At 46.2% G+C, this 25687-nt stretch overlaps 1 protein-coding gene across 1 annotated transcript in view; it reads left to right on the top strand.

The window, feature by feature from the left end:
* The window catches only part of LOC144499889 (uncharacterized), an 89972-nt gene extending 74343 nt beyond the window's left edge, over nucleotides 1–15629 (top strand). The window contains exon 9 of the mRNA XM_078222525.1: nucleotides 15529–15629. The gene's annotated coding sequence lies outside the window, so the exon portion shown is untranslated. The remainder of the gene's footprint in view (nucleotides 1–15528) is intronic.
* Nucleotides 15630–25687: the final 10058 nt, after the last annotated feature.

The following is a 25687-nucleotide window of genomic DNA, read 5'->3' as shown; positions in this document are numbered from 1 at the left end:
ATTTGAAAAGAGAGATGCCGGGGCACACATAGGATTGATGATAATCCCTATTGCCACGAGGACCAGTGTCCCTGGTGGGATGGATTCCATCTGACCAACTGTATTGATTATATCATTGTACGAGAGCCATGGAAGAAAGCCATTCAGGGTTCATGGTTTCTCTCTAATGATCCTTAATATGAATGGGTGGATAATAGGAGAGGATAGTATCATAGAATTGCAGCAGAGAGAGAGACCATTTGGCCTATCGTGCCTGTGCCAACACTTTGAAAGAGCTGCCCACATTTTTTTATTCATACGTGGGACATGGGCATTGTTGGCTGGCCAGCATTTAATGCCCTTTGGAGGCCAGTTGAGAGCCACATTGCTGTGGGTTTGGAGTCACATGCAGGAGAGACCAGGTAAAGACGGCAGATTTCCTTCCCTAAAGGATATTAGTGAACCAGATGGGTTTTTCCAACAACCGACAATGGTTTCATGGTCATCAGTAGACTCTTAATTCCAGATTTTTCTTTATTGAATTCAAATTCCACCATCTGCCGTGATGGGATTCGAACCCGGGTCCCCAGAACATTGGCTGAGTTTCTGGATGAATAGTCTAGCGATAATACCACTAGGCCATATTCCAATCTGTTCCACAATAGCCATCTAGCCAACTGATACTTAAGGAGTCCGAGTCACTATAAAGTCTAGCAATAATACCACTAGGCCATCGCCTCCCCCTCTTGTGCCAGCCTCCTGTCCTTTCCCCGTAGTCCTGCAAACATTTCTTTTTTTTAACTGAATCTGTCCTTTCCAGATCTGGACGAAATCCAGAAACTCAACAGTGAACATCTGCCCCAGAAATCTGCTGACGGTTCATTTCAAAGTGTTGGCACAGGCACGATGGGCCAAATGGTCTCTCTCTCCGCTGCAATTCTATGATACTGTGCATGAGTTATACAGACGCCCAAGGTCCCAGCTCGCTGCATTTCGACTTCCAGCCTCACATCTAATGGTCCTGTCACCTCCAAAGTAGCAGCTGGAGGGTGGGTGGGAGCAGGGGCCTGAAAAAATAGTTCCCTCCACCCGGCCACTGAGGAAGCCGGGTCTCGTAATCAGCAGGGAGAAGAAGGGAGGTTTGATTCAGGGGAAGGCTAAAGTTTCATCGCACACTCTCATTCTTCCCGGCTCATGTGCAAACTAAAAAATAAATCAGGTTGACTGGATAAAAGCAACTTACTGCGGATGCTGAAATCTGAAACCAAAAGAGAAAACGCTGGAAAATCTCAGCAGGCCTGGCAGCATCCGTAAGGAGAGAAAAGAGCTGACGTTTCGAGTCCAGACGACCCTTTCTCAAAACCCTCCAGGTTGACATACCTTCCTGAGCCACTTCTCATTGCTGGTTCCTCCCTGTCAGGGGAAACTGCAATTGTTTTCCCTGTAAAAAGTCTCACAACACCAGGTTAAAGTCCAACAGGTTTATTTGGTAGCAAATACCGTAAGCTTTCGGAGCACTGCTCCTTCGTCCAACGTCGACGAAGGAGCAGCGCTCCGAAAGCTTATGGCATTTGCTACCAAATAAACCTGTTGGGCTTTAACCCGGTGTTGTGAGACTTCTTACCGTGTTCACCCCAGTCCAACGCCGGCATCTCCACATCATTGTTTTCCCTGTCAGGGGAAGCCTCGGGTTAATTGGTTCGAACCAGATGCAAAGGAATAAAATTGGTCACTTGTGATCTGATAATGACTGATTTCACCACCGCTGTTCTCTGCCCGAAGCCAGGGACATTGAGAGCACTCACTGCACTGGATGAGATCAGATCAATCAGCACAGATTGGGTGAGATTTATAAAGTTCAGCTACACTTTGATTTTCCCAATTGGATAATGATTTTTTTTCCAGCATCATTCAGTGTCCATTAATCCGACAGAGGATCTCTCTGAGGATCAGCTACAGCAGAATTTGTTCATTTTTCCAAACAAGGTCGATATTTAATAAATGTACTTTAAATGCAGCTGTGCAGAATCATTTTTCAGTTGCATTTCTGGCTGTTGTTCCTTCCTGGCTGCTGGTCCGCACTCACTGAGAGCAGCTGCATGGATATTGGCCAATCTTGTGAACGGTCTTCCTGTAAATTAAAGCTGAGACTATCAACAGGCTCTCCAAATGGAGGCGTCATCAGAACAACAACTTGTATTTATATAAAGCCTTTATTATAGATAGCGCCCCCCACGGCTCTTCACAGGAGTGTCACCAGGCACAGTGTGACACTACGCCACATGGGGAGGTATTAAAACAAATGACCAAGTGATTTAAAGGAGGAAAGTCAGGGTGGAGAGGTGGAGGGAGATGGCGAGAGAGAGGTGGAGTAGAGGGAGGGAATTGGGGAGGTGGAGGGTTAGAGGCGAAGGGAGAGGGGTGGAGGCAGGAAGGTAGAGAGGTGGAGAGAGAGAGAGAGGGAGGGAGGTGGAGGCAGAGAGGTGGGGAGGTGAAGGGAGAGAAGTGGAGACTTGGAGGGAGGGGGTGGGAGGAGAGAGGTGGAGAGTTGGAGGGAGGGAGTGGACGGTTGGAGGGAGAGAGTGGAGAAGTGGGGGGAGAGAGGTGAAGGGGAGGTGGAGGAAGAGAGGTGGTGAGTTGGAGGGAGAGGGATGGAGGGAGAGAGGTGGAGAGTTAGAGGAAGAGAGGTGGAGAGTTGGAGGGAGGGGGTGGAAGAAGAGAGGTGGAGAGTTGGAGGGAGAGAGAGGACAGTTGGAGGGAGAGAGATGGAGAGTTGGAGGGAGAGGGATGGAGGGAGAGAGTGTGGCGACGAGGGGAATTTCACGGTAACTTCATTCCAATGTTAGTGTAAGCCTTACTTGTGACTAATAACTAAACTTTGAACTTTAAAAGCCTGATTCTGCCTTCCCCCGCAATATGTTGTGGGGAGTTTACATGGAAGGAGCGATTAAGTGAGGATAGGAAGGCAGTGAACCCGGGAGAGAGCGTGTTCTCAATTGACATTCACAGGCGTGTGCTTTTTCACACGGGTTAATCAATGCTGGTGAGGAACCAAAATCCTTGCTGACCCCAGCTCTCCTCTCCGAATTTATTGCTCCCACCCTCCCTCCAACTGATTCCGGCAAACACAATCCAGGCTGCAGCTCAAACTTGCAATGTTCCCGGTATGCACAGCTCAAAATAGGAAAGAGATTTGCTCCACCGATTTTCAAGGTCTCTTTATGTCTCAAATCTCTTTAACACCAGCAGAACATTTTTGAAATGCAGTTATTGTCATAGTGAAGGAAACACATCAGCCATTTTAAGCACAGGAAGTGGGGAGGCAATGACCTAAAGTAAAGTTTATTTATTACTTACAAGTAAGGCTTACATTAACACTGCAAGTGAATTCCCTTCATCGCCACAATCTGGCACTGTTTGGGTCAATGCACCTAACCAGCACGTCTTTCAGAATGTGGGAGGAAACCAGAGCACCCGGAGGAAACCCATGCAGACATGGGGAGAATGTGCAGACTCCACACAGACAGTGACCCAAGCCGGGAATTGAACCCGGGTCCCTGGGACTGTGAGGCAGCAGTGCTAACCACTGCGCTACCGTGCCACCCAACTGTACTACCGTGCCGCCCACTGTGCCACCATGCCACCCAACTGTGCTACTATGCCGCCTCGTGATATTATCACTAGGCTACTAATCCAGAAGCTCAGCCCATGTTCTGGGGACCCGGGTTCGAATCCCGCCACGGCAGATGGTGGAGTTGGCATTCAATGAAAAATATCTGGAATTAAGAATCTACTGATGACCATGAAACCATTGTCGATTGTCGGAAAAACCCATCTGGTTCACTAATGTCCTTTAGGGAAGGAAATCTGCTGTCCTTACCCGGTCTGGCCTACATGTGACTCCAGATCCACAGCAATGTGGTTGACTCTCAACTGCTCTCCAAGGGCAACTAGGGATGGGCAATGAATGCTGGCCAGCCAGCGATGCCCATGTCCCACGAATGGTATGCTTTGTCTGTATAGCGTGCAAGAAACAATACTTTTCACTGTATACTAATACATGTGACAATAATAAATCAAATCCAATCAAAATCAAAATCAAATCAAAATTAATTAAAAAGTAAAGCTCCCACAAACAGCAATGAGATAATGATCAAGGAGTCTGATTGAGTGATGTTGGTAAGGAGTCTAACAACACCAGGTTAAAGCCCAACAGGTTTATTTGGTAGGAAACGCTAGTGGTGTTTGCTCCCAAATAAACCTGTTGGACTTTAACCTGGTGTTGTTAGACTCCTGACTGTGTTTACCCCAGTCCAACGCCAGCATCTCCAATCATGAGTGATGTTGGATCAGGGATAAATATTGGCCAGGACATTTAAAAAAATGTGCCACGGGATTCCCCTGCGAGGCCATCCAAAAGAACGGCACCTCCACCAGTGTAGCACTCCCTCAGCGCTGCGGCGAAGTGGGAGCCTTGACGTTTTCTGAAACAACACCGAAATTCACATTCACCCGGCTGAGGGGCGAGGGTACTGCAAACTCAGCCACTTGATAATCAGAATGGCAATCATAAGAAGAAACAATTATAATCAAAAATGATAGTAAAGTTAATCACTTGTGCTTTATGAACAGAAATCTCCAATAATTTACCACCAAACCATTTAATACACATGTCAACAGCTCCCTCTGGTGGTTATTCATGTTTCATTCTGTGCTGCAGCTAAGTACTGGGAAGACCAAAGCTGTTGCCCCACTCCATCTGACGAAGGAGCAGCGCTCCGAAAGCTAATGGTATTTGCAACCAAATAAACCTGTTGGACTTTAACCTGGTGTTGTTAAAACTCTTACTGTGTTCGCCCCACGCAGGCACAGGGAGAACGTGTAAACTCCACACAGACAGTCGCCCAAGGTTGGAATTGAACCCATGACCCTGGCGCTGTGAAGCAGCGTGTGCCTCACTGTGCCACCATGCCACCCACACAATGAATGATGTCATACTCCATCTGCCACCTTGATGTCCACTCATTTAACCTGGCTATATCCCTTTGCAGCCTCTTTGTGTCATCCTTACCTCTTGTGGGCAGCACGGTGGCACAATGGTTGGCATTGCTGCCTACAGCACCGGGTTCAATTCCTGGCTTGGGTCACTGTCTGTGTGGAGTTTGCACATTCTCCCCGTGTCTGCGTGGGTTTCCTCCGGGTGCTCTGGTTTCCTCCCACAGTCTGAAAGACATGCTGGTTAGGTGCATTGGCCGTGCTAAATTCTCTCTCAGTGTACCCGAACAGGCGCTGGAGTGTGGCAACTAGGGGATTTTCACAGTAACTTTATTGCAACATAACAAGCTATTTATTTTAATCTTATATTATCCTTAACCTCCCTTAGTAAGCCACAGATAGATCTTTCTCTCTTGAGTTTTTAGGTTTAATGGAATGTACTTCTGTTGCACATTTTGGATTTTTCTTTAAATATTTTCCACTGTTCCTTACTTCCATCCATTTTAGTTTGCTCACACAAGAACTGGGAGCAGGAGTAGGCAATTCAGCCCCTCAAACCTGCTCCGCTAGTTAATACAATCATGGCTGATCTCATCTCAGCCTCATCTCCACTTTCCTGCCCATTCACCACAGCCCTTCAAACCCATTACTAATAAAAAATCAGTCCTGCTCTTCCTTAAGTTTACTCAATGAACATAAGAACATAAGAACATAAGAAATAGGAGCAGGAGTAGGCCATCTAGCCCCTCGAGCCTGCCCCGCCATTCAATAAGATCATGGCTGATCTGACGTGGATCAGTACCACTTACCCGCCTGATCCCCATAACCCTTAATTCCCTTACCGCTCAGGAATCCATCCATCCGCGCTTTAAACATATTCAGCGAGGTAGCCTCCACCACCTCAGTGGGCAGAGAATTCCAGAGATTCACCACCCTCTGGGAGAAGAAGTTCCTCCTCAACTCTGTCTTAAACCGACCCCCCTTTATTTTGAGGCTGTGTCCTCTAGTTTTAACTTCCTTACTAAGTGGAAAGTATCTCTCTGCCTCCACCCTATCCAGCCCCCGCATTATCTTATAAGTTTCCATAAGATCCCCCCTCATCCTTCTAAACTCTGGCATCCATCGCACTCTGGCGCAATGAATTCCACAGACTCACGACTCTTTGGGAGAAGTAGTTTCTCCTCATCTGTGTTTTATATCTGCCACCCCTTACCCTAAAACTATGACCTCTTGTTCTAGATTGCCCGATAGGAAGCAACATCCTCTCCAATCAAGCTTCACCAGTTTCCTCCACTCCACCTCCCCCTCCACTTTGGTCACCTGCTTTAAAGGCTATCTCTTTGACCATACTTTAAATTATCCCTCCATGTATTCTTCCGGGGTGGCGCGGTGACACAGTGGTTCGTACTGCTGCCTCATAGCACCAGGGACCCGGGTTCAATTCCGGCCTGGGGTCACGGTCTGTGTGGAGTCTGCACATTCTCCCCCTGTCTGCATGGGTTTCCTCCCATGCGGGTTAGGTTAATTGGCCATGATAAATTGCCCCTTCGTGTCAGGGGGATTAGGACTGTAAATATGTGGGGTTACGGGGATGGGACCTGGGTGGGATTGTTGTCGGTGCAGGCACAATGGGCAAAATGGCCTCCTTCTGCACGGTAGATTCCATGATTCTTCATTGTTTGGTCTGTGAAGCACCATCGGAACATCCTTTGATGTTACAGATGCAACTTGAGTTTAATAAGAGGCGTGATAGTAACAGTGAAAGTTTAATTCTGGAAGACGCTTAATAAGTCCATGCAAGCCAGGGTCTCTGAAGACAGCTGAAGGAAATTTTAATCATCCATTGGTAGCTGTAATGAAACCTTCCAGAGCAGATTTGAAGGTTTCAATGCAAAAGTATACAAGAAAGAAGATTAATTTGCTCTTCTATTCCGAGGATTGGAGGTCCTACTCCTTCTCCCAATTTTCTTCCCAGGAGATTAAATTCCCTCCTTGGGAGATTGAAATGGGAAAATGTTTCTTTTTCCAATACCGGAAATCTTTACTCCAATGGCACTCTTGAAATTGAACCCAAATTAACTCAGGGCTATTGCCATTTATACATATTGATTTTAAATTGAGGCCACTTATCTGCAGTGGGAGGTGATGGCCTGGTGCTATTATCACTAGACTATTAATCCAGAAACCCAGAATGGTCTGGGAACCCGGGTTCAAATCCCACCACGGCAGATGGTGGAATTTGAATTCAATAAAAGATATATCTGGAATTAAGAATCTACTGATGACCATGAAACCATTGTTGATTGTCCTTTAGGGGGAAAATCTGCCACCCTTTCCTGGTCTGGTCTTCATGTGACTCCAGAGCCTCAGCAATGTGGTTGATTCTCTGAAATGTTAAGTGTGTGGAGTTACAGAGATAGGGAGAGGGCCTGGGGAAAGTCCCATTTTCTATTCATGTTACAGGATGTGGACATTGCTGGCAAGGCCAGTGTTTATTGCCCATTCCCAGATGCCCTTCAGAGGGTGGTAGTGAGCTGCCTTCTTGAACCGTTGCAGTTCCCTGGATGTAGGTACATCCACCATGCTGCTGGGGAGGGAGTTCCAAGAGTTTGACCCAGCGACAGTGATGGAATGGAGATATATTTCCAAGTCAGGATGGTGACTGGCTTTGAGGGGAGTCTCCAGGGGGTGGTGTTCCCAGATATCTGCCACGCTTGTCCTTCTCAATGCTGCCAGTCATGGTGCTACCTAAGGAGGCTTGATGAGTTCCTACAGTGTATCTTGTAGATGGTACACACAGCCGGCACTGTCCGTCGGTGGTGGAGGGATTGAATGTTTGTTGAAGGGGTAGCAATCGAAAATCCTGCATCAGATTCTTCAATCATGTGAGGACCCATAGATGACAATCATTCACAGCTATATTTCTGTAGCTCTAGGGACTAAAGGGTTCAGGAGATATGGGGGAACGGGGGAACAGGTTATTGAATTTGATGATCAGCCATGATCAAAATGAATGGCGGAGCAGGCTTGAAGGGCCGAATGGCCTACTCCTGCTTTGAGTTTCTATGTTTCTATAAACAACAAGGAGTCTATCATGACATGAGTTTGTGGAGCAGGCTATACCTCAGTAAAAGAGCTCCAAGTGGCTTGGAGCTTGAGAAGCAGATAAGCCAATACCACATTAATGCTTTGGGTTGAGCTCTTATATATTTGACCTTTCCTGATGTTCCTGAGGCCTATTGTGCATTCCCGGCACTTGAGGTTTTTTTTCAGACTTATATTTGTGGTTTTTCCTTTCATCTTTACAAGATACTGTTGGATTTTTCAAATCATTCTTTTAACGCGTTCATATTCTCTAACATTGCCAAACGCCCCAAAGGCGTGCATTAGTTGCAGTATTCACGTCAACCAGGGAAGTGGCTCAGTTGCTATTGAATCATAGAATCCCTACAGTGCAGAAGGAGGCCATTCAGCCCACTGAGTCTTCAGCGACAACAGTCTGACCCAGGCCCTATCCCCAAAACCCCACGTATTTACCCTGCTAATCCCTCTAACCTGCGCATCCCAGGACACTAAGGGGCAATTTAGCATGGCCAATCAACCTAACCCGCACATCTTTAGATTTGCTTCTCCCACGCTCTTTCCCAAACTGTCTTAAGTATTTCTGAATAAGCTGAGCCCATGGTTGGTCGGTTCTTGACTGTTGACTTTTCTGTCATTGCAATTCAATTTTCAAGTTAAACAAACATCTGAAGAACATTGCGAGGGCCAATATTTGGAAAGTGTACAGCTGTTCTGCCTGCCACTGTGGACTTAGTGACATTGACACTGCATTTTAATCCATCAATGCGAATGGTCAAATGTGTGTGTTTAAGAGCATCAGTGCCACAGTTTACTTTTGATAAGGAATTGCCCTTAGGGATCAATTTGCTTCCTCATGCTGTGATATGAAATTAAGAGCAGGCCATTCAGCCCCTTGAGTCTGCTCCTTGTGATAAGGGACTATTTCCACTCGTGGTTAATCTCCGCTTAATGGTTTGATTGGATTCACTTCGGACTTGCTTCAAGTTATTACATCCTTGGCAACAAAAATTGGCCCCTCTTATATGGGTGGCATGGTGGCACAGTGGTTAGCACTGCTGCCTCACAACGCCAGGGATGCGGGTTCAATTCTGGCCTCGGGTGGCTGTCTGTGTAAAGTTTGCACATTCTCCCTGCGTCTGCGTGGGTTTCCTCTATGTGCTTCAGTTCCCTCCCACACTCCAAAGATGTGCGGGTTAGGTGGATTGGCCGCGCTAAATTAACCCTCAGCGTCAGGGGAATTAGCGAGGCAAATAAGTGAAGTTACAGGCATCAGGCCTGGTTGGGATTGTTGTCAGTGCAGACTTGCTGGGCTGAATGGTCTCTTCCTGGATTGTAGGGATTCTATGATTCTTCTTTTATCCTACTTCGTTAGGCAGATAAATGTTTGTTGAGCAAAGAGAGAGTAACATGTGGAATAGACTTTGAGTTCGGGTAGTAGAGGCATAAAATTGGAGTCATCTAAAACCATAGATGGCTGAAGTCTACATGATTATGAGGGGCATGGACAGAGTGGATAATCATAAGCTTTTTCCCACAGTGGAAGAGTCAATTACTAGGGGGCACAGGTTTAAGGTTTGAGGGGCAAGATTTAAAGGAGATGTACGAGGCAATTTTTTTACACAGAGGGTGGTGGGTGCCTGGAACTCGCTGTTGTGGGACGTAGTGGAAGCAGATACGATAGTGACTGTTACGGGGCATCTTGACAAATACATGAATAGGATGGGAATAGAGGGATATGGTCCCCGGAAGGGTAGGGGGTTTTGGTTAAGTCGGGCAGCATGGTCGGCGCAGGCTTGGAGGGCCGAAGGGCCTGTTCCTGTGCTGTAATTTTCTTTGTTCTTTGTTCTCTTTGCTGTTATTAAGACGGTTTCTAAATTGAAGAGTTAGAATGGGTCAGATATCCTCACACCTTAGGAAAGATGCCTTCACATCTTTCCTAAGGTGTGAGTCCCTTATCACAAGGAGCACAAAGATTCAGGAGAATGGCGAGAGACTTCAGTTGCATGTATAGATAGGCGAAACTGAGGCTTTTCTTCTTAGGGAAGTGAAAGTTGACTGGAGATTTGATCAAAGTGTTCAAAATCATGAGGGGTCTGGGCAGGGTAGGCAGGGAGAAACTGTGCTTATTGGCAGAAGGGCTGAGAAGCAAAGGTGATTGGTAATAAAACCATTGGAAACATAAGGTCAGATGTTTTTAAGCAGTGAATGGTTAGGATCTGGAATGCATTGTCTGAGAGTGCGGTACAGGAAGATTCAATCATGAATTTTGAAAGGGAATTGGATCATTATCTGCAGAGAAGCAATTGGAATGTGTGGAGTGGGACTAGCTGAGATGCTCTTGTGGAGAGCCAGTGTGTACCTGATGGGCCAAATGGCCTCCTTTGTTTTGTAAGCAATCTATGATTCCCAATCCCTATCTGACCTGTTACCTGTGAGCTAAACCATAGTAAGTTCTAGCCATTCACTGACTCAGGGCAATGTCTTGACCAACAGGGTCAAGCTACCTTGTTTAAATTTCAACCAATGCTTGGCAGTTAACTGTCAGTCACTATCAACTGGTGCATTCTCCATGGCAACACCAATCAGAGTCTACTTGCCAAACAATCAGCATTCTCTTCTCTTATGCTATAAATTGTTATTTTCCCCCTGTATTGGTAGTCCTGATGAGTGCAACACAAAACTGGATTTGTCTAGTTTAACGTAGGTTCTGATATCTCCCACCCATTTTCCTGTCTGTTGTGGTATTAGAATCACAGAATCCTACAGTGCAGAAGAGGCCCTTTGACATCTCTCTCTTTTCAGCAATACTTGTAATAGGTGGATTAGATATAGGAAGAAGCATGACAGTAGGAACGGAATTTTTTTGTAGAAAGTTAATGTCAGCAGTCAAATGGTCAATGGAGCCTCACAGCCAACTAGGCAATGCAAACATACACTTCCAACAGGGTGAGAATATTGGCAGAAATATGAATTCTTATCAATGTTTCCCCTCCCTAGATTGGCACGACCAAAGCCAATTCCAATAATCCACCCATCCTGATGAGCACTGGATAAGGGTTGAACCTGGAACTTTCCTGGGGTTGAAACTTCTGCCAATAATTTCCGCAAAAGAGCTGGTATGAATACAGAGGATATTTTCGATAAACCTACAAATGGATAGAAAAAGGTTCCCTTCCCACGAGCCATTTTCCAAGGATGTTTGGGGTGTTGCTCATGTCCCTTCAATGCAACCCAAGTAATCGGCTTGTTGAACTTTATGGCACGGGCTTGAACCTGCCGGGGGTGGGGTGGGGGTGGGAGGGGGGGGGGGGGGGTCGCCATCGGCGGGAGGGGAAGATCCCATCATTGGAGGTTGATTTTGTGTCCTGTCTTGTTGTTCTGTTTTTTTTAGTTGCCTGCTTTGAACAATAATTTCAAACACCATAACATTCAAGGCTATGGGCCAAATGCTGGCAAGTGGGATTAGGTGGGCAGGTCAAGGCCTTTCATGCATTGGTGCAGACTCAATGGGCCGAAGGGCCTCTTCTGCACTGTAGGATTCTGTGATTCTAATACCACAACAGACAGGAAAATGGGTGGGAGATATCAGAACCTACGTTAAACTAGACAAATCCAGTTTTGTGTTGTCTCCATAAAAAGCTCCATGTAATTATTCAGTTCATTGGAAAAGTCTGTCATTCCCCTGGCGTGCTGCAGTTGTGAGCTTTCTCATTAAGCTCTAATAGGTAAGGTGACCCCTTTTTCATGTGGGTCAAATGATTCTAAGCAAAGCAGGTGCTGCCTCACAGCTTCAGGGACCCGGGTTCAATTCCAGCCTCGGGTGACTGTCGTGTGGAGTTTGCACGTTCTCCCCCTGTCTGCATGGGTTTCCTCCCAGATGCTCTGGTTTCCTCCCACAGTCCAAAGATATGCAGGTTTGGTGTTTCAGACATGGTAAATTGCCCCTTAGTGTCCCAAAAGTGTGCGGGTAAGGTTGAGTGGCCATGCTGAATTGACCCTCATGTCGGGGGATTAGCAGGGTAAATATGTGGGGTTACAGGGATAGGGCCTGGGTGGGATTGTGGTCAGTGCAGACTCGATGGGCTGAGTGGCCTCCTTCTGCATTGTAGGGAATCTATGGAATTCTAAGATGTGTAGATTAGATGGCATTAGCCATGGTAAATGTGTGGTATTACAGGGATAGGGCGGAGAGATGTCTGGGTAAGATACTCTGTCAGAGAGTCGGTGCTGACTCGATTGGCCAAATAGCCTCTTCTGCACAGTAGGGATTCTATGATTCTATGTGAGGTACCACAGTGGTTAGCACTGCTGCCTCATAGCGCCAGGAACCTGTGTTCGATTCCCAGCTTAGGTCACTGTCCGCACGTTCTCCCCGTGTCTGCCTGGATTTCCTCCGGGTGCTCCGGTTTCCTGCCACAGTCCGAAAGACGTGCTGGTTAGGTGCATTGGCCATGCTAAATTCTCCCTCAGTGTACCCGAACAGGCGCCGGAGTGTGGCAACTGGGGGACTTTCACAGTAACTCCATTGCAGTGTTAATGCAAGCCTATTTGTGATAATAATATTTAAAAAGAAAGAGCATCTGACAGAGAAAGAAATGTTAATTTTTTTGTGTGTCAACTTTGGATCTAAAGGATGACTAAGCTACTCAGGAATTTCTGCTGTTTCTCTGTTTTCATACTAAATCAGCAAAAGCCAATTTTTTTCACAAATTTTAATTTAGTGATGTTATTGGGTCTCATTTCTCAAGAATGTAAAATTTTGTTCAGATTTTTGGGCAATGGTGCAAAGATGCACGATTAATGCTTTCAGGTTAATTCACCAGTTTCTGTGGAATACTAATGTGTGAGACATGGGCGTTTCTGAATTAATTTTGTATCGTTTAAAATAGAGGTAGCTTCCTTCTCAATGAGGTCGGAATGTAAGGCACAGCAAGTACAAGGCAAGGAGGTTTGATGCTGAGAATTAGTTGATGGGAACAGCTTCTCTGAACTGTTAATGTATGCAACTTGACAGATGGAGTTCTGATCTTTTAGTCATGCTCAGGTGTAAAGCTCAAACTGGGAGGAAATATGTGAAGGAAGCTTCAATGCTAAGCTATTGCCACCTCACTCACCAAGCTGAAGAGACTGTTAACATCTCTGTTTACTTGTTTACTGCAAGAGAAATGACTTTTCATGGAAAAGAAATCCCAAAAGCACAGGATTACAGTGCAGGCTGTTCGCTTGTAGTTCCTGGCATTAGAGCGATGAGCCTCGTGTGTGTATTTGTAATTCATGTAATCCACATGCATAGTCTTGAAGGTCTATGAGAGGGGAACCCAGCTGTTCCATCGAAAGAAGCTGTTGGTTGCCCACACAGTCTGTAAGGCTATGCCTACAGGAAAAGGGTAAATTAACCCTTGCAGGCTGATGTTAAACTGGAAACGGTGCAAAAAAAGATTTACAAGGATGTTATCGGGACTTGAGGATTTGGAGAGGCTGGATAGGCTGGGACCTTTTTCCCTGGAGTGTAGGAGGATAAGGGGCGGCACGGTGGCACAGTGGTTAGCACTGCTGCCTCACAGCGCCAGGGACCCAGGTTCAATTCCAGCCTCAGGTCACCGTCTGTGTGGAGTTTGCACATTCTCCCCGTGTCTGCATTGGTTTCCTCCAGGTGTTCCGGTTTCCTCCTACAGTCCAAAAGATATGTGGGTTAGGTTGATTGGCCGTGCTAAATTGACTCTCGTGTCGGGGATTAGCAGGATAAATGTGTGTGGTTACGGGAATAGGGACTGGGTAGGATGTGGTCGGTACAGACTCGATGGGCTGAATGACCTTCTTCTGTACTGTAGTGATTCTATGTAGGGATTCTATGACCTTATAGAGGTAAAATCATGAGGGGCATAGTAAGGTGAATAGTCAAGGTATTTTCCCCAGTGTAGGTGAGTCCAAATCTAGAGGGTGTAGGGTTAAGGTGAGCGGGGAAAGATTTCAAAGGGGCAACTTTTTCACACAGAGAGTGGTATGCATATGGAATGAGCTGCCAAAGGAGTTGGTAAAGGCAGGTACAATCACAACATTTAAGAGACATTTGGATAGATACATGGATAGTAAGGTTTAGAGGGATATGGGCCAAATGCAGACAAATTGGACTAGTTCAGTTTAGGAAACCTGGTTGGCATGGATGAGTTGGGCCGAAGGGCCTGTTTCCGTGCTGTATATCTCTATGGCTCTATGGGTGGGATTTTCCGGCCATGCCCATCTCAAAGCCGAAAATCCTGCCTGAGCTCAATAAACCTTCGCATGGTCCGTGTCCCGCCGGTTACAATTCCCATGGCGGGCAAGACGGGAAAAGTCTGCCCTATGACTCATTGCTGTGCTTTTTTTTCATTCTTTCGTGGGACATGGGCATCGCTGGTTGGCCAGAATTTATTACCCATCCCTAGTTGCCCTTGGAGGGCAGTTGAGAGTCCACCACATTGCTGTGGCTCTGGAGTCACATGGAGGCCAGGCCAGGTAAGGATGGCAGATTTCCTTCCCAAAAGGACATTAGTGATCTTTAAGATCTCTAAATTAGGATTCGGTTCTCTCTCCATTGGGTTCACTTCCCGATCAGGGAATTGTGAATTTTGGGGGTGGCATGGTGGCACAGTGGGTAGCACTGCTGCCTCACAGTGCCAGGGACTCGGGTTCAATTCCGGCCTTGGGTGACTGTCTGTGTGGAGTCTGCCTGTTCTCCCTCCCCGTATTTGCGTGGGTTTCCTCCGGGTGCTCCGGTTTCCTCCCACACCCTAGGGATGTGCGGGTTAGGTTGATTGGCCAAGTTAAATTGTCCCTTAATGTGAGGGGATTAGCAGGGTAAATATGTGGGGTTCTGGGGATAGGGTAGAATCTTAGAATCATACAATGCAGAAGGTGGCCATTCAGCCCATCGAGTCTGCACTGACCACCATCCCACCCAAGCTCTATCCCCAGAACCCCATGCATTTACTCTAGCTGGACCTCCTGACACTAAGGGGCAATTTACCATGGCCGATCCACCTAACCCGCACATCTTTGGACTGTGGGAGGAAACCAGAGCGCCCGGAGGAAACTCACGCAGACACAGGAAGAATGTGCAAACTTCACACAGTGACCCAAGACGGGAATCGAACCCGGGTCCCGGGCACTATGATGCAGCAGTGCTAACCACTGTGCCACCATGCTGCCCAGGTATGATTGTTGTTGGTGCAGGCCGAATGACTTCCTTCTGCACTGTCGGGATTCTATGATAAGATTTCATTGTATTTTGGAAATAGGGGCCATCTTCTCGCAGCCAGTGAGCACTCTAACTAATTTGCTTTGCAATGTGTGTTTATCATGGACTTCCCCAAAACCATTTCTTCTCCTGGAGAAAGGTTCTGTGAAGCTTATTTTTTTGAAACTGCCCCATTCCTCACCAGTCTTCCAGGTAAATTGGGAAAAGCTCTGGAATATTTATCTTTCCTTAAGATATGCTGTGTTACATGAAAAACTTAAGTGAAGAGTCAGGACCCATGTTGCAGGGAACAATGAGGATTAAGAAGAGGAGACAGGAAGAGCTAAATCAAGAGGGAGTTGTTTGAGTCTCAAATGCCTGTAGAGTGGAGAAGGTCAGAAACATTCACCATTCAACATCTCAGTCCAATTGCCTTTCTTGCCATGACATTTCCACAGTCCCAGAAGCTCACGAACACACCATCTTCTCACACAGCATCTGTACAATCTGTACTTACGTTTATAAACTCAACCCTGTCCAGGAAAGTGAAAGGTTCACAACAAGAACAAGAACATTTCCACACAATTGGGGATAAAAATTACCAAGTGATAGATTACATCCTGATTGAAAAAGAAAGATTCCCTTTCACACACCAAAGTGCTTCACACACAGTGAACAATGTCACAATGAAGGCAAGTGTGACACTCGTTTTGTGTATGGCAAAATCTTAGCGGTGGTGTCCTGCATTGTGGAAACTGACATTTTCTCTCTGTTCCTCATTTGAAAAGGATGTAAGGAAAAATAAATATGTCACTGCTTTGCATGACTTGTCTACATTTAGCAGAGTGTTTCTTGCGGTGCTGATTGGCTGGGGAACAACCCCAATGACTCCATCTTCTTCTCTTGCCAATTTTCTGACTTAGCTTGTCTGCGAGGTCTAAACTTACCCACTTCCTTTCCATCTCACACATTGCTCCCATCGCTGACCCCGTTAGATTCTACCAGTGGGTCACAGTCATTACCTCTCTCCACATATCTCTTCCAAGTGTCTGTTCACTTACAAGCATGGTCAATGCCATTCATGACTTTACTCTGGATGATATTGGCATCAAGGGCATGGTGGCTCGCAGGTGGCAACACCTTTCCTCTTACTGAAGCCTGACTACCTGTCTATCCCTTCCACCAATTGTCCCATCCAGGCAGCCGTAGTAACTGTAGCGTATTGAAAATTGCTACCATACCCACATGTACCAGCAGAGGGAGTCTGAGAAAGTGATTGAGCAGATCCATGTTCTAGGAGCACATACAGTTTTGATTCTCAATGTTTCTTACTGATTGTCAATATTCTAGATTTATTAATTGAATTCAAATTCCACCAGTTGTTATGGTGGGATTTGAACCCATGTCCCCCGAACAGTGGCCTGGGTTTCTGGATTACTAGTCCAGTGTGAGTACAATCACACCATTGTCTCTCCCTAGATGCTGATAATACACAGTTTTAACTCACCAGCAGCTTATGAGAGTCAGCAGCCTGTCTAACATCCAATGGTGGATGAATCACAATTTCCTCCAAATAAACGTTGGGAATACCTAAGTTATTGTGATCAGTGCCGGCCACTAACCCCGTTCCCCTTCCACTGATTCCATCCACCTCTCCTGCCACTCTCTCAGGCTAAATCAAACAGTTTACAGGCTTGGTGTCCCATTCGACTTGAGCTCAGCTTCTGACATCTTTCTGTCTCCACCTGCCTAATTCTACCTCCATAACATCTCCTCTCTCCATCTCTGCTACCAAGAGGAGGTGATGGCCTAGTGGTATTATCGCTAGACTATTAATTCAGAAACTCAGCTAATGTTCTGGTGATCGGGATTCGAATCCCGCCATGGTAGAATTTGAATTCAATAGAAAATACCTGGAATTAAGAATCTGCTGATGACCATGAAACCATTGTCGATTGTCGGAAAAACCCATCTGGTTCACTCATGTCCTTTAGGGGAGGAAATCTGCCATCCTTACCTGGTCTGGCCTACATGTGACTCCAGAGCCACAGCAATGTGGTTGACTCTCAACTGCCCTCGGGCAACTAGGAATGGGCAATAAATGCTGGCCAGCCAGCGATGCCCAGGTCCCATGAATGAATAAAAAAGTACAAAATCCTTCTCAATGCTATAGATTATCTCCAGGTTACTCCACTGCTCTCCTGATTGGCCTCCCACTTCCATCAACTTGAGCTCACTGGAAACTGTGCCAAGACTATCCTAACATGCATCAGGTCCCATGCACCCATTCTGCAAATCTGCTGACTTAAATATATTTGGTCCTCTCTATTACTAAACCTTCGAGTTATACCAACATTCGAGAATTCAACATATTTCCCACTCTCTTTTCCCAACACCTGGTGACAATGTCTTCAGCCATGTGGAACCCAAGCTCCAGGATTTCCTCTTTAAACCTCTCTACCTCTTCACTTTCCTCTCCCCCTTGAAGCCTACATCTTTGACCCAGCTTTTAGTCATCTCCCTTGTTTCCTCCTTCATTGGCTTTGCAACCAATTCTGTCAGATTACATTCCAGCGAAGTTCCTGGGATGTTAAAGGTGTTAAATAAGTTAAGGCTGTTGCTACTAAAAGCATCCAAAGTGGAAAACAAGTCTTGTGGTGCAGCTGGTAGTGACCCTGCTTCTGAGCCAGAAGCTCTGGGCTCGAGTCCCACCCCAGGACCTGATGGACAAGGAAGGTGCATTGATAATGCGGTCAAACAGGTTGAGTGTCAACCTGCAAATCCTTCCAAATGTGCCAATGGCTGGCGGTAAGAGTGAGAGAGACTCCTGGTCAGCCACGCTTGATGTCCTTCAAACTATAAGCCCCCTGACGACAGACGAGCAACCTGTTCCAGGAATTGCTAGCTATGGAAACAAATGAAAATCTGCCTTAGTGCATCACTGGGTGTGGGAAGAGAATTGAATTGGATGGAAAGGGGAAAACAATAGGTTAATCTTTTATATGGGTTCTTGTAATAAGTTGGCGGAGGCAGAAGTCCCTTCACCAAAATCCCTTTATTTACAAACTCTAACAGCAGTACACAGAGTGCTCGCAGTCAGCAGTCTACCTCCGGGGGTGTCAGAGGAACTGACACTCCCAGTTATGTACAAGACAAAGACTCCCTGATTCGTCCATCAATTGGATCCTTAATCAGGGAGTTCATATTCCAATAAGCCAACCTCAATGGCCTGATTGATTTCATTACAGTTCTGTATCAGTTCCATTTAGCAATCACCACCCTATATGTTCATTTCCTTTCTCTTTTCAGATTCTATGGAATCTGCTATGTTGTCAGCACTTCTTGATTGATTTAGTTTCTTGTGGCCTGAGAGGCATTTCGCTTTCCTTCTGTTCAGTTTGGTGAATTAAAATTTCTACCTGAAATATTATTTGTACCAAATGAAAGAAACCAATCGATGAACTGACCACTGCTGCTACAGTTAAATTGGTGCTGACAATGTAGCTTACATCAAAAACTCATCACTGTGCTGTGGGGAGTCTAGGAGCAAGGGGCATAATCTGAAAGTTAGAGCCACACCTCATAGGAGTGAAGTCAGCAGACACTTCTACCTACAAAACGTAATGGAATTTTGGAACTCTCCTCCACAACTGGTGATAGATGCTCAAAGGATTGGTAATTTTCAATCTGAGATTGACAGTTTGGTATCATAGAATCCCTACAGTGCAAAAGGAGGCCATTTGGCCCATTGAGCCCACACCGACAACAATCCCACCCAAGCTCTATCCTCGTAACTCCATGTAACCCCTACTAAGCGCCCCTGACATTAAGAGGCAATTGAGCATGGCCAATCAACCTAACCCGCATGTCTTTGGAGAGTGGGAGGAAACCGGAGCACCTGGAGGAAACCCACATAGACACAGGAAGAACATGCAAATTCCACGCAGATAGTGACTGGAATTGAACCCAGGTCCCTGGTGCTGTGAGGCAGCAATGCTAACCACTGTGCCACGAGGTAGCCACAGTTGTTAAGGGAGATGTCGCAAACATGGGTGTATGGAATCAGGGCACCTATCAGCCATAATCTCATTAATGGCGGAACAGGCTCATGGGGCCAAATGGCCTGCTTCTGACCCAATGTTACTGTCTGATCTCCTGTACCTCTCAAATGCCCTGTTTTATTTGGGACATCCCAACATGAGAAAATCAGTCTGGTGCACCAAAGCTCGGCTGCCGTCAATGGTGGCGGAGGCAAACTCGATAGGCTCTTTTAAGAGACCTCTGGATGAGTACATAGGACTTAATAGGATTGAGGGTTATAGCTAAGCCTATATATAGGCCTAGGTAGGTAGGGACATGACCGGCGCAACTTGTGGGCCGAAGGGCCTGTTTGTGCTGTAGTTTTTCTATGTTCTATGTTCGCAGAATCAGCTGATCTGTCAGGTCTACAGAAAGCTGCATTCCTGCTCCAAGCACTGACCCACATTCCAGCTTTTCAACACATTTTAGATTGAGAAGCATATTTCAGACTGTGATAACCTTCCTTGTACAATCACAAAAAAAAAAGCCAAGCATAATCTGGCACTTCTGTGAAATCAGAGATTATTGATCATACCTCCTGAAGGCTACTATTTCTGAGCTGTTTGGAGGGTACTAGCTATAAGGAGAGATTGGACGAACTTGGTTTGTTTTCACTTGAATGTCGGAGGCTGAGGGGCGACCTGATCGAAGCTTCCAAAATTATGAGAGGCACGGATAGGATGGATAGACTGAAAAGTAAAGTTTATTTATTAATCACAAGTAAGGCTTACATTAACACAGCAATAAAGTTACTGTGAAATTCCCCAACTCCGGGTCAATGCACCCTAACCAGCACGTCTTTTAGATTGTGGGAGGAAACTGGAGCACTCAGAGGAAACCCCCGCAGACACGGGGAGAACGTGCAAACTCCACACAGCCAGTGACCCAAGCTGGGAATCAAACCCAGGCCCCTGACGCTGTGAGGCAACAATGCTAACCATTGTGCCACCATGCCTCCAGTCTTGTTCCTAGGGTAGAAATGTCAATGAAAAGGGGACATAGGTTTAAGATAAAAGGGGGAAGTTTTAAAGGAGATGTGAAAGGCAAGTTTTTTACACAGATGGTGGTAAGTGCCTGGAATGCGATGCCAGAGGACATGGGAGAAGCAGATACAATAGCAACATTTAAGAGTCAACTTGACAGATACATGAATAGGCAGGGAATAGAAGGATATGGACCATATAAAGGCAAAAGGTCTTTAGTTTAGAAAGGTGACATGTGTTGGCACAGGCTTAATGGGCCGAAGGGCCTGTTCCTGTGCCATACTGTCCTTTGATCTTTTGTAAATACACAGGGCCCGTGGACCATGGCTTGTGCTCAGTGGATTTGTTTCTGCATAAGTGACCATTGTGATGTTGTCATCCAAGAATCAGATGAACTTCAAAGGCTTTCATGAACATTGATAGGTAAAGTATGTGAATATGATCTTATGAAAGGCATATGCAATACAACAGGCTTAAACCTCACAGTTTGCCCTGTTCAGTTAAGAGTAGCACTCCATAATCAGAATGATAAGTGAGCTGTGGTTGTGTTTGAAAGAACTAAAACTGATACTAATCACATCCATTAGGACCATAGACCATAGAATCCCTACAGTGCAGAAAGAGGCCATGTGGCCCATCGAGTCTGCACCGACTCTCTGAAAGAGCATCCCACCCAGGCCCGATCTCCGTAAACCCACGCATTTATCATGGCTAATCCCCCAAACCTACACATCTTGGGACACTAAAGGACAATTTATTTAGCATGGCCAATCCACCTAACCTACATATCTTTGGGCTGTGGGAGGAAACGGGACCACCAACGTTTTCAGGTGCACCATAGAAAGCATTCTTTCTGGTTGTATCACAGCTTGGTCTGGGCTCCTGCTCTGCCCAAGACCGTAAAAAACCACAAAGTGTTGTGAACAAAGCCCAGTCCATCACGCAAACCAGCCTCCCATTCATTAACTCTGTCGACACTTCCCACTGCCTCAGAAAAGCAGCCAACATAACTAAGGACCCCACACACCCCAGACATACTCTCTTCCATCTTCTTCCATCGGAAAAAAGATACAAAAGCCTGAGGTCACGTACCAACTGACTCAAGCTAATTCCTTTTGCTGTCAGACTTTTGAATGGACTTACCTCGCATGAAGTTGATCTTTCTCTACACCCTAGCTATGACTGTAACACTACATTCTGAATGCTCTCATTTCCTTCTCTATGAATGGTATGCTTTTCCTGTATAGAGTGCAAGAAACAATACTTTTCATTGTATGCTAATACAATGTGACAATAATAAATCAAATCACCCAGAGGAAACCCACGCAGATATGGGGAGAACGTGCAAACAACACACAGACAGTGACTCAAGGCCGGAATCGAACCTGGGTCCCTGGCACTGTAAGGCAGCAGTGCTAACCAGTGTGCCACCGTGCCATGTTACATAAAAGTTACCTTTCAGGGTGCAGATGTTCAGCGAGTAATGAGTATTCAGTGAGTATTCACATTGAAATGCCAAACTCGTTGTTGCAGCATTTTGTGAGGTGTTCATCTTTCCCTCTTACTTGTTAAATTTTTAGTAAACCACTAAGCTCGAGAAGTTAGTATGGCGCTCTCTCTGCTCTGCCATGGCAGTCTGAGGTGAGTTGAAGCCTTCCTCGTTACAGATCGAAGGCATAATTTGAATTGACTTACCTTCACAACATCAGGACATTCCAAAACACTTCATAGTCAACGGAATGCTTGTGAATGCAATGACTGTTTCGAGAAATGGAACAGTGAATCGACAGTCAGAATGGTTCCACTAACAACCGCAAGATAATTGACCCAATAAACTGTTGACAGATGTACATGGGCCAGAGAACCTTTCTGAAGAGAGTCATGAGATCTTTTATGTCCATCCAAGGAGGCGGCCGGGACCTCGGTTGAACATCGCCGATAATGCAGCACTCCCTCAACACTGCACAGGCGTTTTGCTCTGTCCAAGACCGCAAGAAACTACAAAAGGTCATGAATGTAGCCCAATCCATCATGCAAGCCAGCCTCCCATCCATTGACACTGTCTACACTTCCCGCTGCCTCGGAAAAACAGCCAGCATAATCAAGGACCCTACGTGCTCCAGACATTCTCTCTTCCATCTTTTCCGTCAGAAAAAATGTACAAAAGTCTGAGATCATGTACCAACCGACTCAAGAACAGCTTCTTCCCTGCTGCCATCAGACTTTTGAATGGTCCTATAATATATTAAGCTGATCTTTCTCTACACCCTAGCTATGACTGTAACACTACATTCTACACCCTCTCCTTTCCTTCTCCCCTATGTACTCTGTGTCTCCCCTAAGTCTGTACAGCACGCAAGGTACAATACTTTTCATTGTATACCAATACATGTGACAATAATAAATCAAATCAAATCAAATCAAATATCTAAATGAGGCCGACGGGCTGTCCGAGGTGCCTGTCATTTGGATGTGATGGTCAACCGAGACCTCATTTGTCCTCTCAGGGAGATTTAAAAGGTATTTAAAAACATTAATGGATCTGCTGTCTTTTGGATGAAATGTTAAACCAAGGCCCCATCTGTCTGCCTACTCGGGAGGCAGTAAGAAGTCCCTTGGCACTCTTTCGCGAAACAGCAAGGGAGTTATCCCCATGGCCATGGCCACCGTTTATCCATCAACCAAGATCGCTCTATGAGGCTATTGGGCCATTATCACATTGTGGGAGCATTCAGTGTATAAATTGGCTGTCACCTCTCAGACATGACAGCAGTGACTACACTTCAAAAGTACTTCAACGGCTTGTAAAGTGCTTTGGGCCATCATGTGGTTGCCAACTGTGCTCAACCGGGATCTGAGAGAAGAAGCTCCCCCTCAACTCTGTTCTGAACCGGCCCCCACTTATTTTGAGGCTGTGCCCTCTAGTTCTGGTTTCCCTTCTAAGTGGAAAGAATCTCTCCACCTCTACCCTATCCAGCCCCTTCATTATCTTATATGTCTCTATAAGATCACCCAGCATAGTGGGAAAGGGTCTGATTGCACTGTGATAGATTTATGTGGGCTGCGCAACAGGCACTGAAATGAATGAATAAAAAAAAGCTGCTGGGAACATCCCCCCTTGCGTTCAGGGGGGATATACGAAAAAACATAACCTGTGGAAGAACCCAGACATCAACTCTGTGAAAGCAGAGATAAATCCGGGACTACCCCACTGTATGGAATTGTCAAAGAAATCACCCAGCCCCCATCAATAAAACACAAACAACCCCAGCCCCTTTAATCGTCTGAATAAATATGAACCATCTCACAATTTTAAAGTTAGGGGCTAATTTCACTGCACAGTAGCAGCCACAGAACAGAAGTTGGAAATTGTAGATGCAGGAGCGATTGCTTGACATGCAATCTGTTTGATCCAACACAGAGCTGCACTTGCACATTCTCTGATACATGCCTGGCATTATTTCCCTCCTAATCAGAGGAGTTCCTCCCCCCCAACCCCACAATCGGTCTGTTATGGTCGGTATTTTTAAACAGGTGAGTTGTGTTTTTCATCCTTCTTCCCAGTAACTAAGCTTTCTCTCCCTCACCCTCCCGCGTTGCAGTGTGGTTTTTACAAGTGTGAAGCCATCCTGTCTGGGATTGCAGAGAGTTCACACAGCGTGAAATGAATTGTTGATTTTCATGGCACGGTGATCTTCCTCCTTGCAGTATATCTTCCTGGGATCATTGGGAAAAGCAGGGGATTGGGAGACGGTGAAGTCCCCTCTTTATAAACACAATGAGAGGTAAATCACACACAAACCAATCAATGGTAAAGTGGAGAGGCAGACAGGGAGAGAAACCCCGCAATCATCTGGGATCAGCAGCGTGTTTGGGAAAGCTTCCTCGCCGGAATACTAATCAAACCCGTTTCACACACACTTCCCTGTGCCCAGCGGATGAGAGACTGAATGACCGGGCCAGCATAATAAAGCACAACTTCCTTTAATCTCCCGATTCTGTTGACACACTGTACCGTCAGGAGTGTGTGTGAGAGAGGCGTGAGAGGGAGGTGTGTGTGTGTGCAAGAGAGGGAGGTGTGTGTGTGAGAGACAGAAGTGTGTGTGTGAGAGAGAGGTGTGTGTGTGTGGTGCGTGTGTGAGAGAGGTGTGTATCTGAGAGGTGTGTGTGCGTGAGAGGTGTGTGAGGGGTGTGTGTGTGAGATGTGTGTGAGAGAGGTGTGTGTGAGAGAGAGGTGTGTGTGAGGTGTGTGTATGAGATGTGTGTGTGTGAGAGGTGTGTGTGTGTGAGGTGTGTGTGTGAGGTATGTGTATGAGATGTGTGTGTATGAGAGAGGTATGTGTGTGTGAGAGGTATGTGTGTGTGAGGTGTGTGTGTGTGAGGTATGTGTATGAGAGGTATGTGTGTGTGAGGTGTGTGTGAGAGAGAGGTGTGTGGTGTGTGAGAGGTGTGTGAGGTGTGTGTGTGTGAGAGAGGTGTGTGAGGGGTGGGGGAGAGGTGTGTGTGTGTGAGGTGTGTGTGTGTGAGGTGTGTGTGAGAGAGAGGTGTGTGTGTGTGTGAGAGAGAGGTATGTGTGTGAGAGGTGTGTGTGAGAGAGGTGTGTGAGAGGTATGTGTGTGTGAGGTGTGTGTGAGAGAGAGGTGTGTGTGTGTGAGAGAGAGGTATGTGTGTGTGAGGTGTGTGTGTGTGTGTGTGTGTGAGAGAGAGAGAGAGGTGTGTGTGTCCTTTTTCCCACATGTGAAAGACTGATTTCTCACTGACTGAAGACGCGTTCAAAGACTGGGAGCTCTCTCGCATGTTCTCTCTGTGCCACTCTTCCTGTGTGAGTGTGTGTGTGAGGCAGCTTCTCTAATGTGACCATGTCAACATTCGATGTGCTAAGTGGACGTGATCTTTTTTCCGGATGCCAGGAAGGAAGCTACCTGTTTTTTTTTAAACCCTCTGCCTAGTTGACACTAAAAAAATCATCTCTGTTGCAGGAATCTCTCTCTCTCTCACACACACACACACCAATGTTTTGTCTGGATGTCTAGTCGGTGTGCTTTGAGCTTGTCGGGATCTATTTGGCTGCCTGTCTGGGGGAACTGGTTGTGAATTTTCATCCCCCCCCTTTCCCCACCCCCCACCCCCCTCAACCACCCCCCCCCCCTCCCCCTTACAACATTTCACTGCTATCTCCGAGGGTTGGACACATTTAGATACAGGAGTTGTGGGTGTCATGCAGTCTCTGATCTCTCCGGTGACAAAGGCTATTCTTGTCGCTCTGTTTATCTTCGCCATCCTGCTAATTCTTTACGTGATCCTGTGGTACATCTGCCGGGATGTCGACTGCGACCACGGCATCTGATGT

The sequence above is a fragment of the Mustelus asterias genome, chromosome 10 (assembly GCF_964213995.1).
Source record: "Mustelus asterias chromosome 10, sMusAst1.hap1.1, whole genome shotgun sequence".
In the NCBI taxonomy this organism is placed as follows: Eukaryota; Metazoa; Chordata; class Chondrichthyes; order Carcharhiniformes; family Triakidae; genus Mustelus; species Mustelus asterias.
This window is presented reverse-complemented; position numbering and strand designations above follow the sequence as displayed.